Raw genomic sequence first — 16,724 nt, forward strand, 5'->3', positions numbered from 1 at the left:
CACCATAAGGTTTCTCAACTTCCAAATTGTTGCTTTGGAAACTTCTGTTTACAGCTAAAATAGGAAAGGGAAGGGCTAATTTAATTAAGAGAAATCATTTATATTACCCAAAGAGATTTCTTTTTTTAGCTTCCTTCAATGTTTCCACGACAGTTTTAGCTGAAGATTTGAATCGTTTCTTATTTTATCTTGCCAGTTTGCCTAACTCTAGTTCCTGGACTTACAAAAATATACTTGGTAAACATGAGTGAAAGGGCAGGACTTTTACTACAGTTTCTCTGCTTGGTTATTTATGCAATTAAAATGGTCATTTCAGAGAGGAACTGGAGGTTGAGCTGGAGGAGGGTGATGGAAGGAGGGGTGGCTGGACTGAGTTAGGGAAATTCCAGATGACAAGGATTGCCAGATTTCCTGTGGGCCCCTTATTGCCAAACTCCTCCTCCTGCTCTTCTTGCACAGCTGTGTGCTTCATTAAATTGTGATGTCTACAAATCAGAGCAGTGTTAAAACGCAGAGCAGGGGGAATTCCTGTACACTGGCTGCTGCCAAGTTCCTAGAGTTTTAACCGCACACTCACCAAACTGCCTCCCTTTCCTCCAAAAACTATAAATAAATTCAATATCAAGAGTGTATTCATCAATGATAGTGCCTCTCTGTTCTCTTGGAGAGTTTGAAATACTACATAGACACTTTAGTAAAGATGCCCCTGCCTGAGGCAAGACAGTGTGGGTCTTGAGTAGTCAGAGATAAGACTTTTGACCTTGATGTTGCTACTAGTCTTCCAGTTGAGTCAGGGACCGTTGCCTAATCATTTGAAACAGATTTTCCCATTCAGAGTTTTGGTGTAGTGCTTTCCAGAAACCTGCCTAGAGCCAAGACTCTGGTTGCTACTGCTCAGGGGAGGGATAAAAGGGACATGATTTAATTCAATAATGAATATTGAGGATTTATGTGTGCAAGGCACTGTGCTGAGTGAAGTAGGGGTTGACAGCATAAGGAGGAAAAGCCTAATATACACTAATAGGGCTAGTGTAGGGTAAGCACTAATGAGTACTTAAGGCACAATGGGCTTAATGCAAATTTCACCTCATGGATTGGAAAAGTTTCAAGGGACAGGTAACACTGGCTCAAAGCTTCAAAGGATAGATAAATATGGAGGTGCTTCCAGGGAAGGAAAAAAGAATGTAAACCAAGGTACAGTGAATAGAGTTTGGTGGGTTATCAGAATGATGTGTTGTCTTGTGTTGAAGTGGTAGCCTTATAACTGCATTATAATGCAAATAGTATTGTTTTTCTGGCAGTTAGAAAATATAATATGGCAGTTAGAAAATATAATATGGCTGTCTTCATGTGGATGTATGGTGTCCAATCAGGCCCATCTATATCTTATCTTACACCAGCTGGATTCTTGCATTTGTGTTATATGCCTTGCATGTTTAGGCATTTGAACTTATGACCCTTGGGGCTTGAATAAAGAATATGGGGGGGATCGATGGAGCTTCTGTGATAGGAGATTATTGGGGTGGTTGTTGGTAGATGGACAAAGGAAGAGCAGGAATATGAAGGATAAAAGTGGAGAGGGTCTAGAGGTCCCTGGAAGAAAAGTGGTAGCTAATCCATACCCAGAACTTAAGCCTACCGAATCCAGACAAGAAAAAGAAAACAATCTAAGTTAATTGCATTTATTGAGCACATACTTACATGAACACTACAATAGGCACAGTGGCGGTAGAGACTGAGATACAGTAATACTTTGCCCCATCTCCAACTACAAGGAAAAGAGATGGGCATGTACTATTGCACAAGATAGAATTCAGTGAGAGCTTGCAATTTGCCATGGAAGTATAGAAGAGCAATGATTTGTTTTGACTGGGAAGGGATAAGAAACATTTCTGAGGAATTATATTTGAGGTGAGACGTAAAGATTAGCTAGGTCATTGATCATTAAACAAATGTGGAAAGGTTAGTTTTGATTGAAAGAAAGAATAAGAGTTCTTAAATTGCAGTACTATTTCAGACTAGGATATGAATTACATTTTATTATGAGGTGAGTTTAGTGTCGGATCATCAAGTGTCATTAAAGCCATTCTGTTGAGTTTGGGCTTCAAACTTGATTGGGAGCCATTGAAGGTAACTGAGATGTGAAGTGAGACCAGTCAGGTCCACATATAAACTCAGGAGTGCTGTGGGGCTCCATTTTTGCCACATCTTATAGTTCCAAGAAAGACCGAGGCTTGTCTGAGTATTTTCCAGGCCCACCACAGCGTAGGGAGATAGGTCAGGATTAGAATTACTATTTGGCTTAAGAGAGATATATATGTTGAAATGCCCAAACATAGCTCTTGATATGGGTTTGATGGCTACTCCTCCATCGCCATCTTTTTCTGTGGCCTCCTCCTAGCATTTGATTTATTCTCTCCTATTTCTGGCATTAACATACTGCCTGGTAAGTAATAGTAAATAATTGCTGAATGAACAAACTACTAACTTGTTTTAACAAGTGAGGAAGAGCCTGGTTATCAGAGCTTGAGTAAACAATCTGTACATGAGAACCTGGCTTTGAGCAAGACAGAGGACTAGCCTTTGATTCCTTTCCTTTTGTCCTTGTGTACTTGGGTAAATCACGTACTTCCTGAGGTGAGCCTCCTTCTTTTGAAACCACTAGGGAACACCCTTAACTGTGCTTTATCCCCAATGGACTGATCCAGTTACAGCTTCAGAAAGCCAAGCTTCACATCTCCCTGATTTATTTCCTGTTTGAATTTTGAAAGGCTCTGAGTTTGAAGACTGACATAAAACAAATAAATATATTTCAAAAAAATACTCTTATAACTATCAAGGTTGAACAGTTAAGTTACGATTTAATCCCTAGAGCTAATTGTCCAAAACAATTACTAAGTTTCTAATATTATATTAAGAATCCATTACCTGGAAAATGGGTATACCCCTTTTCATAATTGCAATTGATTCTTTTAGAACATTTACAATTGCATACTATATTAATTAAGCAAGTCAACAATAATGTAATAAGTGGAAATCAATTTCTAAGTCTTTTAAGAGACATTACAAATCAATAATTAGTTAATATTTGATCAAGTGAAAAGATTTTGTCCCCTATGGGAAGAGTGTTTTAAGTCTAGAGTCTTTGCTCTCTACAAAGAATGTTTTTAATAGTCCCATTTTTGCTTAACACATTTGAAATCTAAAGCAATTTTGGTAAAGTTGGGTTTCCACTTCTCCATTTTACATGGGGCATTCACTGATACTCAGAGATAAATCATTGCTACCTGTACTCAGGTTAGAGACACCAGACACCATGTGAATGGAATTGTGTTCAGTTGGGGGGGGGCATGATAACACAGGACTCTTATAAGTTGAGATGTGGAAGAAACGTTATTAAATTTCCAGGTGTTCTCCCTTTAAGTTCTCATCTTTTCCTTTTTCATCTTTGCAAGAGCTGAGCATGTTCCTAGCGTTCTCTCTGAACCCTGATGCTCTGCTTGTCCTGAAAGCTGACAGAGACACATGCAAAGAGATTAGGTCTCAGCTCTGGTCCCTTCAAATAATGTAATCTCATTATAAAGCCATGGAATATACCAGAGAACAATGCAGATATATTATCATTCACAGGATAGGTACCAAAAAAAAAAAAATCTTGCTTTGGCAAATTTGATAAGGTGAACATTTGCAGTCAAGTGCCTGGAAATTCTGTACACATTAGTGCTATTTGAGTGACTTTTTTGTGTCTTAGAGATCTCTTTTAATAAGAGCTTTCTCTCTCCTTGTTGTACACCACAGTCTTTGATTCCTCTTGGTTAGGGATCATCCTTACACCTTTCCAAAGTACTCTCAAATATGAGAGGCCACTGGTTTCTTAGGAGAGAGTGTGAAAGAGGAAACAAATGCCAAAGATTTCATTCAGCATGCTTCTTAGAATCAATGAGTCACCTTTACACACATACAGCCCCCCCATATTTATATAAAAGGCATTTTTTTAAAGTGTTGCCCAAAAACCAAAACCAAAAAATGTCCAAGAAAGCTTTTTCCTTTGGGGTATAGTTGAATATATGTTCTAATTTTGCTTAAAATTAGACATGGCCAGTGACTTGGCTCTAAGCAATGCAATATGGACTAGAGTGCTGCAAGCTGTTTCTGGGCTTCCTAAGGTTATCTTAAGAGACTTTGCTTGCTGGCACCCTTTTTCTTCCCAATTCTCCCCCTTTCCTTCACTTTCAAGCTGGATAGAAAGGACCCAGAGGAAGTTTTTGTTGTCATTGTTTGTTTGTTTGTTTGTTTTATGGATATGCTGGCAACAAAGGGAAGTTCCAGGGCCAGGGATTGAATCTGACCTGCAGCTGTGACCCATGCTACAGCAGTAGCAGCCACAGGGGATCCTCTAACCCACTGTGCCAGGTGAGGGAGCAAAGCTGTTACCTCGGTAGAGACCCAAGCCGCACTGCACCACAGCAGGAACTCCCCAGAGGAAGTTTTGGAGCCCTGAGGATAGTCTGGCTATTACATGGAAGAATTTTAGATCTCTTTCTAAAACTTGTAAGAAAGATACATGGGAGAGCTGCCTAAAAGGAAATATCCTCATGAGACTGTGTCATAAGAAATAAACTTTGAGGGTGTCATTTGTTTTGAGATTATGGCATTTCTTTTTCACTGTAGTTGACCTTTACACTAAAACAAGGATTGTGTAGGGTATGTCCTGATCAGCTAAAAGATGGAGTTCTCAGGGAGGATGCGTTTGGTCTTTACGAATGTGTCTCTTTTGTTCTTCTAGGCGATATGCCTGAATCAACACAAAGACTGGATATAAGTCAGCAGAAAAGTATTATAATATCCTACTGTCATTGATGGCAAATGACTCTATATCCTTAATAAAGTCCCTAGTACTACTGAGTCTGATACCATTCCTGTGGTGGTTTTGGATCCAGACACCATGGTATATAAATCTGGTGCTAAAAATTAGAGCAGTCAGCCATGTGCAGCATTTGGGTTCAGTACCTAAACCACAATGAACCTTAATGCAGATTAGTAGAGATTTATCACTGTATAAATTTCTGTGCAGTGATTTGGTTTGTTTGTTTTTCTTTTGTTAAAAAAATCAGGAGACCATAAAATTGTCTGAGAAATAACTCTGTGTCTCCATGTACACTGAGGCTCCCAGGAACTGAACCATGTCCCTCAGCATAACCCCTGTGACTCATGATTCTCTGGGGCGGGGGTGAGGTGGGGATTTAACTTTAGACCACAGTTTAGTACAGGGATAACCATTACCTATCTTTAATTGAACATCTGCCAGGTACTGTACTAGACGCTTCACTCTTACAGCAACATAACACTTTAGGTATTTGTATCTCTGTTCTCCAACAGAGGTTTAAAAAGCAAAAGCAATTTCTTCAAAGTCAACCATCTGTATTGCGGCAAAACCAGGATTCCAAAATTCCTGTTACTATTCAGTATTCCAGGCTCCTGTTACTCTTACAGATCTCTGGACCCTTAGATTCTTTATCTTTAATTGTACTGGATACCTCCCTTTTAGGTGTAGTGCTCCCTATTATGAATATATCTTATTTCCTCTTTTCTTGAGTGAGGTTAAACCCCAAGGGATGGCATATTTGTTCAAGATCATTTTATTGTAATGAGTTTACATTGTAAAAATTTTCTGATTCTGTCACACTAGACTTTGGGTACATTGTGGAAACAATGTGATCATTTGCAACATTTTATATTCTCCTTAAGTTACTCTGAATTTGCATTTAGAATGATAATGGAAATGTTGCTCCTGATCACTTCCCCTTTAGAGGGATGGAATTTACCACTCTTTTTTTTCCCCTCCAATGACACTGGAATGGTCTCATCAGCAAGGGAACATTTTAGCTTTCACATCACTAAACACAGTGGAGATGAAGAAACCTGTAGCTCTCAAAATCTGTAGCTCTCAGTGTGACCAGACTGATTTATGATAGCCTGGATTTTGCAGACAAGCTTTTGAAAATGACCCAAAATAATACTTATCTCATTCACATTCTTTTCCCACTCTGGCACTAATCTGTTTTTTCAGAATGTTTTCTTCTGTCCATCTACCTAGCATTCTGCTTGTCATCTCCCAGAAAAGTTGCAGAATCCCCAAGTACCATTAGATCTAATTCACACTATGGATTGCAATAACCTCTGAATCATAACTGCACACATGTACAAACTAACAATGCAGACACACACACATGATGTTTTCTGCCCTAAAGAAATGCCCATGTTTCAGCATCTCTGAAACTATTTCCTACTACTTTTCAATAACCCCTCACCCCCCAACCCCACACACAATACCTACTATTATCGGGACCAATTATACATTACCTCATAATAAATAATGTACTAAATATCATTTTCACATGGATCGAATCATATATTCATTTGAGACAGAGTGTCATGTGATATTTGGGACAAAGAATAGTTGCTTTGAAAAATAAATAAATGAATAAAGTTGTTTAATAACAAAGATGTGGGGAACATAACTACGAGAGCAACTGATTGTTTCTCAAAGGATCTGGATGAAATGGGTAGTTAAAACAGTTATATTGTTTTCATATAGCCATAGCTATAGTTTTTTAAATACAAATATACTGAATTTAAATTTTTCTTAAGCTCACTACATTGATAAAGTGACCTCGGAAGGCTGCAGGTCACAGAGAATATCTAAAATCAGGGGGGCAAATATCCTGTTTTAATGAGATTGGTCTCAATCAAAAGTAACCAGGCTTGTCTAATCCCTAAACTGTTTATTGCTTCCATAAAATCTGGGAATTAGGCCTGAGGGTATATGCTTACACTGGATAAGCCCCTTCCTTCAGAGCAGTTTAATCTGTTTTTGTTTGTTTCTGTTTTTGTTTGTGTTATCCTGTTAGCTTGAAATTGGATCCAGCAGTCAGTCTTTACCCTAAGCTTGGAAAGGGAAGGCACAGAATTAGTAGCAAAAGGGAACATGGTATATGCAAGGGATAGGATTAAAAGAATGTGTTGATGTGGAAAAGGAGAAAGCTCTTTATAATCTGCTCTTTTCCCTTAGGTCCCAGGAAGCTAAAATCAAAAATTGTTAAAGGCAGATAATAACATAAGGGGGTCATCTGGGACAGAGGATGCCTGTTGGAAAAGCAGAAAGTGCTAATCTATAACAGAAAAAAACTACAAAGATCTGGCATATGCTTCTACCAGAGATGGGCTTCAAAAACATTGATTTCCAAGTGTCTGGAGGGAATTCCCAGAGACAACTTTGCAGTGATCAGAGAGCCAAGTTTGAAGAAAAGGACTTAAACTCCTAGAATAGGAGTCATCTTATGTTTATTTTGGAATACAACATTTACAAGGAAAAAATAAACCCAAGCTTACTATGTAAATCCATGAAACAAGTTAAGAATGAAGACCCTTGCTGTATTATTTAGAACTCTGATGGATACTAGAGAAGATAAGCATATGGTTAACAAAACACGTAACATTTTGAAGTTAGCCAACTAACAGTGATTTGCTTTTCCATGGGAATAGAGAATCTATAAATGTGAGACTGCATATGGAAATAGTTTTCAAATGTACATTGGATTCCTTATTTAAAAAAAGAGTTTGTGTTTAGCAGATGCAATCTATTACATGTAGAATGGATAAGTGATGAGATCCTACTGTACAGCACAGGGAACTATATCCAATCTCTTGAGATAGAACATGATGGAAGATAATATGAGGGAAAAGAATGTATATCTATGTATGACTGGGTCATCTTTCTATACAGCAGAAATTGGTACAACATAGTAAATCAGCTATACTTTCATTACCAAAAAAAAGAATAAAATACATAGGAATAATTGTAACCACGAGGATTAAAATCATGTATTCAGAAAACTATAGGATGTTGGTGAAGTTGAACATAAGGCAAATAAATGGAAAGATATCCTGTGTTCATGGATTGAAAGAGTTAGTACTTTTAAACTGTTCATAGTACCCGAATCAACTAAAGATTTGGTACTATCTTTTTTTAAAAAAAAATGTTATTATAATTGATTTACAATGTTCTGTCAGATTTTGCTGTACACAAAAGGGACCCATTCATACATGCATATATATATATATATATATATTTTCTTTTTCTCACATTATTCTCCATCATGTTCCATCACAAGTGACTAGATACAGTTCCCTGTGCTATACAGCAGGACCTCATTGCTTATCCACTCCAAATGCAATAGTTTGCGTCTACTAACCCCAAACTCCAAATCCATCCCATTCCCTCCCCCTCTCCCTTGGCAACCACAAGTCTATTCTCCAAGTCCATGAGTTTATTTCTTTTCTGTAAATAGGTACATTTGTGCCATATACTAGAGTCCATATTTAAGTGATATCATATGGTATTTGTCTTTCTCTTTCTGACTTAACTTCACTTAGCAGAGAGTCTCTAGTTCCATCCGTGTTGCTGCAAATGGCATTATTTTGTTCTTTTTAATTGCTAAGTAGTAATAGTATCTTTTAATACAAACTTTTTTTCTTAAAAAAAATTCCTTTGGAAAGAGGCATCTCTAACATAAATAGGAATATCAGGAGGATTTAGATTAATGAATATCTATTATTTGTGTTCTCTGTGAGGAACTTGGATGTCTCTCAGCCACAGACATAACTGAGTGAAAAGGGGGGTCTTTCTCAATTGTCAACATTGAAGAGGATGGTCAGGAGAAAACAGTGGCAAAGGAAAACACTTAGATGCCAGGGAGAGAAACCAGTCCCCAGAAAACAGCATTCTGAAATGATTTGGTGGCAGTGAGGGCTCTTATTCCTACCAATACCATGCTCCTGCTGGTAATCATGACTTTTTTTTATACATGATCATAAGTCATCTAATTGAAAGCCAATCTGGGAGCTCCCTGGTGGCCTCCCAGTTAAGGATCTGGCATTGCCACTGCTGTGGCTCAGATTTGATCCCTTTGATCCCTGGTCTGGGAGCTTACACATGCCAGGAGCATAACCAAAAACAAAAACAAACAACAACAACCAAAAAACCTTTGACCTTTTTTGGGGGGGAAACCTAGCTTGTTCTGAGTTCTATGCTTCCTAATCTATTTGTGCTGCCCCCTACCTATCAGGTCTGATATTCCCCTTTGATTATGTGCCTGTACTTCACACGTTCATATGTGCTCCTTTGCATCTACTTTATCAGAAGTCTTGTTATACCCCCATATCATTTCTGTAAATATTCCACCTCACTGACTGACTCAGTATTTCCTTTATAACTTAAAGTATTCATGGTCATGCGGTTAACATTTTATTTTGTAGGTCAGGGCCAGCAAACTTCTTGTAAAAGGTCAGAGAGTAATTATTTCCAGCTTTGTAGGACATAGGGTCTCCATCATAACCTCTCAACTCTGCCCCTGTGGCACCTAAGCCACAGATTGCACCTAAGCAGGACAGTGCTCCAAAAAACCTCATTTACAGAAACAGGCAACAGTAAATTTTGTGGATAAGAGTTTGTGGACCCTACTGAAGATAAGAATCTTCCATTTTTCTTGAGTTAAATTTCCTTTGAGAATATGTTTTCTGTGGACTTCCTTTTCTTACTGTTTTTAAAATCTTCTTTCCTGAAATGCAGATGAATGTCTTTAATATGATCATTTTGGGTATACCTTTGAAGCTATGACCAGCCTGGTTTTGCTCTCAAAGTGAGATGGCATTTAAGAAGCACAGAGCTATCAAACAGAACTTAAAATAATTTTCATTCATTTAAATGAAAATTTTCATTTATTCTTTATCTCTGGAAGGATGTGGAAGAAGACCCATTCCATAACTTTGAGTGACAAATTCTTTTCTTCTTCACTCTTCGCCCATTTTCACCTGTTACACTCTATTAATCTCTTCTCCACCAAACCTGTCCCAAATCCCCCCACCCCAGCAAGCTCTACCCACAAATTTTTAATTTTTATCCTGTCACCTCTGACTCAGAGCAACTTACTTTGTAGGCTGACTAAACTGCCCCTCATAAGTTGATTTTCTCTTCCCTTTTCTCCTTCCTCCATTCTCACATTCAGAAGTAAGAACTAAGGCAAAGAGGAAGAACCCAGGCTACCAGAGGCCAGGTCAAAAACCTATAAACATTCCTGATTTTATGTTTTTAATCCTGGCAAATATTACCTTTATGATTCTTATTATCATTATTAGTTTAAGTATATTTCAATTACTTGTAAAACACACACACATTTATACACAGTACCAAGAAGAATGGCCTGAGAAGCCATTCTACCATCAACTCCTTTAGACTTCTTTTTCGCTTTTGGGGGCCTCACTTGTGGCATATGGAAATTCTCAGATTAGGGGTCGAATCGGAGCTGTAGCCGCCGGCCTATGCCAGAGCTGCAGCAACGCCAGATCTGAGCCAAGTCTTCGACCTCCACCTCAGCTCATGGCGACGCTGGGTCCTTAACCCACTGAGCGAGGCCAGGGATCAAACCTGAAACCTCAGGGTTCCTAGTCAGATTCGTTTTCTGCTGCTCCATGATGGGAACTCTCCTAGATTTTCTTTTATACATACTCATAAGTCCTTAAAGACTGAAAAAACCGGCAGGGGAGGAAAAGGAAGCCACTCTGGCAACCACTTCTCCGCTATGCATTCATCAGCCAGCACGTCCTAACAGACTCAACCATTTCACACTAAGACAAAACAAACAAAAAAAGCTCATAGGCCACACACAGCTGCCACCCTAACCACCTTCTGAGCATCCCTGGATAGCCGGAGCAGTGAGAGCAAAGGGTCAGTCTGTAAGCAAGGTGGGGCTCTCCAAGCCACATTCATAAAGGGAGGCTGCCTTCAGGAGGTGCGAGGCCCAGAAGCCATGAAGGCGATGCCTGTCATGTGGGGGATTGAGAGGAAAGATCTTTTTAGAAATCCAGAGGCCTGAACTGAAGTTTGGGCAGCAGTAGTTCTTTCTACAGTTAGGAAGTTTCGAAGGAAAAAGTTTTTGCCGCCCTAGTGCTGACTTTCTGTGGGTGGTCTTCACCAGAGGTTAGGAATAGCATTGTGTAGAAACATTGTCTGGGTGTCAGCTGAATGTAGAAAAACTGGGATTGGTTGTGTCATAGCTTAGGAACAAGAAATTGGCATCTTAAAACACTAGAATAAAATAGGAAGAAAACTTATTGATTATCTAGTAAACCAATAACCTTCTTTTACACATAAGGGGAATTAAAGCCTTGAGAGGAAAGGGATTCCCCTGAAATTATCCAGAGGAAGAGACCATGGATCTGTTAGTCTACGCAGAGGAAAAGAGCATGGATCTTACCATCAAGTGGTTTTTCCTCCAGATTGCTCTTCATGATTAGAAATAGTAACGTGATGCCGGATGGTGTAAGAACCTTAGGTAATTCTGCGAAGGTGGCTGACAGGAAAGTGCAGTGATCCATCGTCCTTTAGAGATTCTGCTAGAACTTTTTCTCATCAAGGGGTTTCTCCAAGGAAGATATCTCCTTGTTTGCTTCACATGCCCGGACTTCTCTCCCTGGGAGTGAGGATCAGCAGCAGCCCAGGTGACTCGCATTTGCTCCTTTTTCCCACTTGAGAATCACCTGGGTTAGATGCCAATGGTTCTTAACCATGCCACACATGAGCAACTCTTGGGGAACTTCTGAATTCATAAATAATACTTCTGCCCAGATTCTACTCTCCAAAACTCTGATTTAATTGTCTTGCGGTAATGCCCATCCATCTTTATTTTAAGCATCTCATGTTATCTAATGGGTAACCAGGTTTGAGAAGTACGAAACTAAAGGAAGTCTGCAAGTTTAGGCCTGGAATGGAACAAGAGCACACAGTGGAAAGGTAGGGAGGGCAGTTTGGAGAGACATTTCTGAGCTTGAAGAAAGATATTGCTCAAGAGGAGAGGAGGAAAGGAAGATGCTGGGAAGCCTATTTGAAAGAGTAATGAGGTTCAATTAGATGCAGGTGGAAGCACACTGCAGGCCTGATTAAGCAAAGACCTCAGGGCTTCGGAGGAAACTGTGAAGACAGATCTTCCAGGCACTGGGCTGAAGTGCATTTGATTTCCTCAGCAAGAAGGAACAGCAAAGGACAGAGGACTCAGGAGGACGTTCTTTGAACTGGCAGGTAAAGGAAAGATAATAATGGGGCTGTTAGCAGGGGAAGTCTGTTTTACCCTCAGAAATTCTAAGGTCTCAGTCCATCAGGTAATAAGGTCAAAGACTCGTATAAAATGAATAATGGAATCTTAGGACCAGAAGGCCTGAGAGACCATCGGATTCAGCCCCCCACCCATACACACTGCACAGGCGAGCAGACTTGAATCCCAGAAAGGGTCAGGGACTTGCCCAAGATCACCTGTAAGCCAGGCCTCTGGCCTCCATCTGTTCCCTGGTAGAGTCAGCACTGTCTAACAGCACAGCCTGCAGAGTTTGCTACCCTCACTCACTGAGTGTGTATATCTTTAGGGGGGTTATTTGTGTTCGCTCTGTCTCAGTTTCCTCATCTATAAATTGAGGATTACAGTAGTCTAACTTTTTCATGGGTTGCTGGGTAGATTAAAGGAATTGGTATCCATAAAGTATTTAGAACAATGCCTGGCATGTATTATGTGTTATATCGCAGGTATCACAATTATTACCCTGTACTGCTTTACTCAAGTGTTAAAAAGACATCTTAGGGAACAAACCTGTGCTAAGGTCTTGCCTATTTAAGGATACATATTTGGAGAACATGGAGGTTTTTCCAGGTGCTCTGTTTTTGTTTTTTGTTTGTTTGTTTTGTCTTTTTGTTTTTTATAGAGCCACACTTTTGGCATATAGAGGTTCCCAGGCTAGGGGTTGAATTGAAGCTACAGCTGCCGACCTACGCCACAGCAACTCGGGATCCAAGCCGCGTCTGCGACTCACACCACAGCCCACGGCAATACCGGATCCTTAAGCCACTGAACGAGGCCAGGAATCAAACCCACAACCTCATGGTTCCCAGTTGGATTCGTTAACCACTGTGCCATGATGGGAACTCCTGGGTGCTCTATTTTTGATAAAAACTCCAAAGGGGTTAGACTTTAGGTGAATTGCAAAGTTGTGTGTTTTTCACTGCAATTTTAGAAAAAGTGAATATTCCTGGGCCTCACTCCAGACCACCAGGAACTTGGCGGGGGGGGGGTGGGTGGGTAGGGACAGGAACTCTGTATTTTCTAAACATAGGCCAGGTGATTCAGTTGAACTTTCAAGTGTGACACCTACTGTTTCTGGCTGGGAAAATGGAATAACCTTCTGTGGTCAGGATGCAAAGCCTACCCTCTCCAAGAGAGATAGGTACTGTTCTGTTTTCACTATGACAGATGTATGGAAGTTGGGGCTCAGAGAGGCTGAATCACTTGCCTGATGTGACTAATTTTGTAAATAACAGAGTAGAGACTCTGAAGCCAAAGCCTTAAGACCCCAGGGTTGACATCCTCCCAGATGTTGTGAAAATTTTTATTTTTATTTTAGCTTATGGCTATGCCCACAGCACATGGAAGTTCCTGGGCGAAGGATTGAATCTGATGTTTTAACCCACTGTGCCAGGCAGGGGATCGAACCCATACCTCCACAGCAACCCGAGCCTCTGCAGTATTCTTAACCCACTGTGCCATGGTGGGAACTCCAGATGTTGTGAAAATTAATGCATACCAGGCACATTGCAGAGTACCTTACCCACAGAAGCAATCAAATATCCGTTATTTCTGCTATAGATGTTGGCATTGGTATTTTTACTCTTTCCAAATATTTCCTTCAATAGACATTTACTTGACACCCCCTTGGTACCAGATACTCTGCTAGGCTGTGAAGTACCCCAAAGCCAGAAAGCAAAATGAGGTTCTCATCTCAAAGAACTGAACACTCAGTAGAAACTGTAAATAAGAAACCGTGCTAAGGGAGTTCCCATCTTGGCTCAGTGGTAATGAACCCAACTAGTATTTGTGAGGACGTGGGTTCCATCCGTGGCCTTTCTCAGTGGCTCAAGGATCCTGAGCTGTGGTGTAGGTGGTAGACAAATCTCGGATCCTGAATTACTGCGGCTGTGGTGTAGGCCAGCAGCTGCAGCTCTGATTGGACCCCTAGCCTGGGACATTCCATGTGCTGCTGGTTCAGTCCTAAAAAGGAAAAAAAGAAGAAAAAGAAACTGTGCTAGAAGTTGTGCTCCTGATCTGAAAGGAAAATGCCATAATAATTTAGCAAAAAAACAAAACAAAACAAAAAAACTTATCTACCAGAATTCCTTAGAAAATACGTCATTCTGGGTAGTTGAGTTTTCTAGATAAACATACTCTTTAAATTGCATTTTATTTTTCTTTTTATATTTGAACATAGATATTTCTGGAAATAAGGCATACTTTGCTATTTTTTTAAAACCTAGTGTGTGCCATGTAAACTCTTGACGACTCAGGATTAACTATTGGAAATCTTATTTAGTGGGTTGCATTGTCATACCAAAGTCTTCACGGGCTTCTAGAGTGTAACTTTCTCTTTGTTCTTGTTCTCAGTTTTAAGTTTTGGTTTGTTTCTTTGTTTTCTGGTCTCTTTCATGACTTCAAAAAATGTACTTCCCTCCTCACAGAGGTCATTGTGATCTATTAGGAAGAGTGAAAACTTTGGAGTCAATCCAGCCTGTATTTGTATACTAACCATGCTGGTCTGGATGAACTAGGGCCATTCATTCATTCATCAAATATTATTATATCAGGACTTCTGTTATTTACAGGGCTGTGCAGGTATATCTGTGTAAGTTTCTGTCCTCAAGAGGCTATAATGTGGAATTTTCTTGATCACTCATAACTATAATTTCCTCACATCTCTCAAGTGGAGCTAAGGCAAAACCAACATTAAAGTGTTAGGAATTTTTTCCCCCCAGAGGGCAGGTAGGAGAGGAATATGAAATACCTACATCCGTATGGTAATGGATTTTTTTCTTAAAAGCAAAAATCTCCAGATTTCTTTCAGTTCATAAAGGCAGATTTCAATGTAGTTCTTTAATAAGAGTGAAGTGGCATAATAAAAACGTTTGGAAATAGGGGATACCCATTGCTTTAGGCCATTTTGACTGAAGAAAGCTTTCATAGGAATGCTCTATTTTCACATAGCAGTGAAAACCTGTATTTCCAAGTGTTCTTCTAGGTCCTGTGGATGCAACAGTGAACAAGGCAATCTGCTCTGAGTTTGCATTCTGATGAAGGACTTACCATGAACCAATAAATACATAATACAATTTCAGATAAATGATCTAAAAATACATAAAGAAGTGCATGGAGAATGAGCCATTTTCTTGAGTTTATTTATTTAGCTGTCTATACATTCACTAGCACATTCCTCCATCCTAAGAAAACTCTTCAGTAGTGCTCCATTTCCCCATGGTCCTTTCAGAAATCTATATGCTCATGTATCTTAGCCATAGAAGATGCATGAACTTCCCATCTGGACTTCATATTAGTGCAATACCTTAACATATCCAAACCTGATGTCATGATTATTACATCTATTCAAATATCTCATAAATTCTAATTTGGAGGCAGTTTATAGGTAAATGCCTGTGTGAAAGCATGCATGTATCTGTATTGACCTGCTAAAATGTTAAAACTGACATTATAAGATGGACTCAAGTCTCCCTTACAAACTGTCTTCTACCAGATGCCAGATTCTAAGTTGAAATCAGAGTATTAAGAGTGATGTTTGACAATAACTTTTTTTATGTTCCTGGATTTTGAGAGACAGCTCATGTTGTAAAAAGTGTTAAATGTACTTTGTTTCTGCAGAACATTGCAGTGGGATCCAGGATGTCTGGGGTTTAGCATTAGAGCCCTGTGAACTTCCTGTGGGACTGTGAATAAAATCCTATGAGTCCTCACTTACATAAAGAAAATATAGGTGCTGAGAAATAAAATCCTTTGTGGTATTTTTTTTTATTCTACAATTCGGTGTTGTAAAGAACCAGAAAATTAATAATATGGTTCTTGACTTTCAGTTCTTTACTTGCTAGTTGAGGCCATACTATTACAGCATGAATAAATTACAGTAGAATTTACTAAGGGTAAGCATACTTAAAGCACACCAAATTGAGGAGGTAAATGCAAACAAATTTAAATATGTATATATATTGCAGTTGTCTTAATCCAGTCAGTCTGCCATAACAAAATATTGAAGATGTCTTATTTCTAGCCCTAAACTATGAAATACTTTCCAAAAAGCAAATGTCCCCTCATCGCTAAACTCTCCACATAATAGATATTCAATATATTTATTGTTGAATCATTTGCATATAAAATTTAATTGAAATATATTATTAAAGAAGAGAAGCAATAAATGGACAGATTGAATTTTATTTTTTTTTTAAATCTCAGCTATTTTACTACATTATTTTTTAAATTGCTTTCAAGAACAGAGATAATGGTAAAATAATTAGGAAGTGACAAGTTTTGAGTATTTATCTTTGTTTTTAATATAATTTAACTTTAATATTTTATAATAAATTATAAAAATGGTTGTGTTTAATAATCAGCTTGGGAAATTCCAGAAAATTTAACAGTCTGCTTTCATGAGCCAGTATTCCAGCGTAACAGTAGATCTAGGGTAAATTCTTCAGGTCTGGCTCTCAGAGTCCTTATGAAATAAAGTAGCAGGACTGGACAGACACTAAGATCACAGCCAACATTGACATTCTATGAGGTCCTCAA

General features: G+C 39.0%; 1 protein-coding gene across 14 annotated transcripts in view; it reads left to right on the forward strand.

Annotated features, from left to right (window-relative positions):
• The window catches only part of TP63 (tumor protein p63), a 230,946-nt gene that overhangs the window by 65,400 nt on the left and 148,822 nt on the right, over nt 1-16,724 (forward strand). For 5 of the 14 annotated variants that reach the window (XM_021070045.2, XM_084990705.1, XM_084990707.1 and 2 more), the window contains exon 1: nt 12,025-12,136. The exons of the other annotated variants lie outside the window; for them this stretch is intronic. The gene's annotated coding sequence lies outside the window, so the exon portion shown is untranslated. Of the gene's footprint in view, nt 1-12,024; nt 12,137-16,724 lie in introns of those variants that run through there. 14 annotated transcript variants of the gene reach the window in all.

This window comes from Sus scrofa, chromosome 13 (assembly GCF_054392235.1).
Source record: "Sus scrofa isolate SSC_HxYL_T2T_F1_AM1 chromosome 13, Sscrofa_HxYL_maternal_Yorkshire_Landrace_v2.0, whole genome shotgun sequence".
Taxonomy (NCBI): domain Eukaryota; kingdom Metazoa; phylum Chordata; class Mammalia; order Artiodactyla; family Suidae; genus Sus; species Sus scrofa.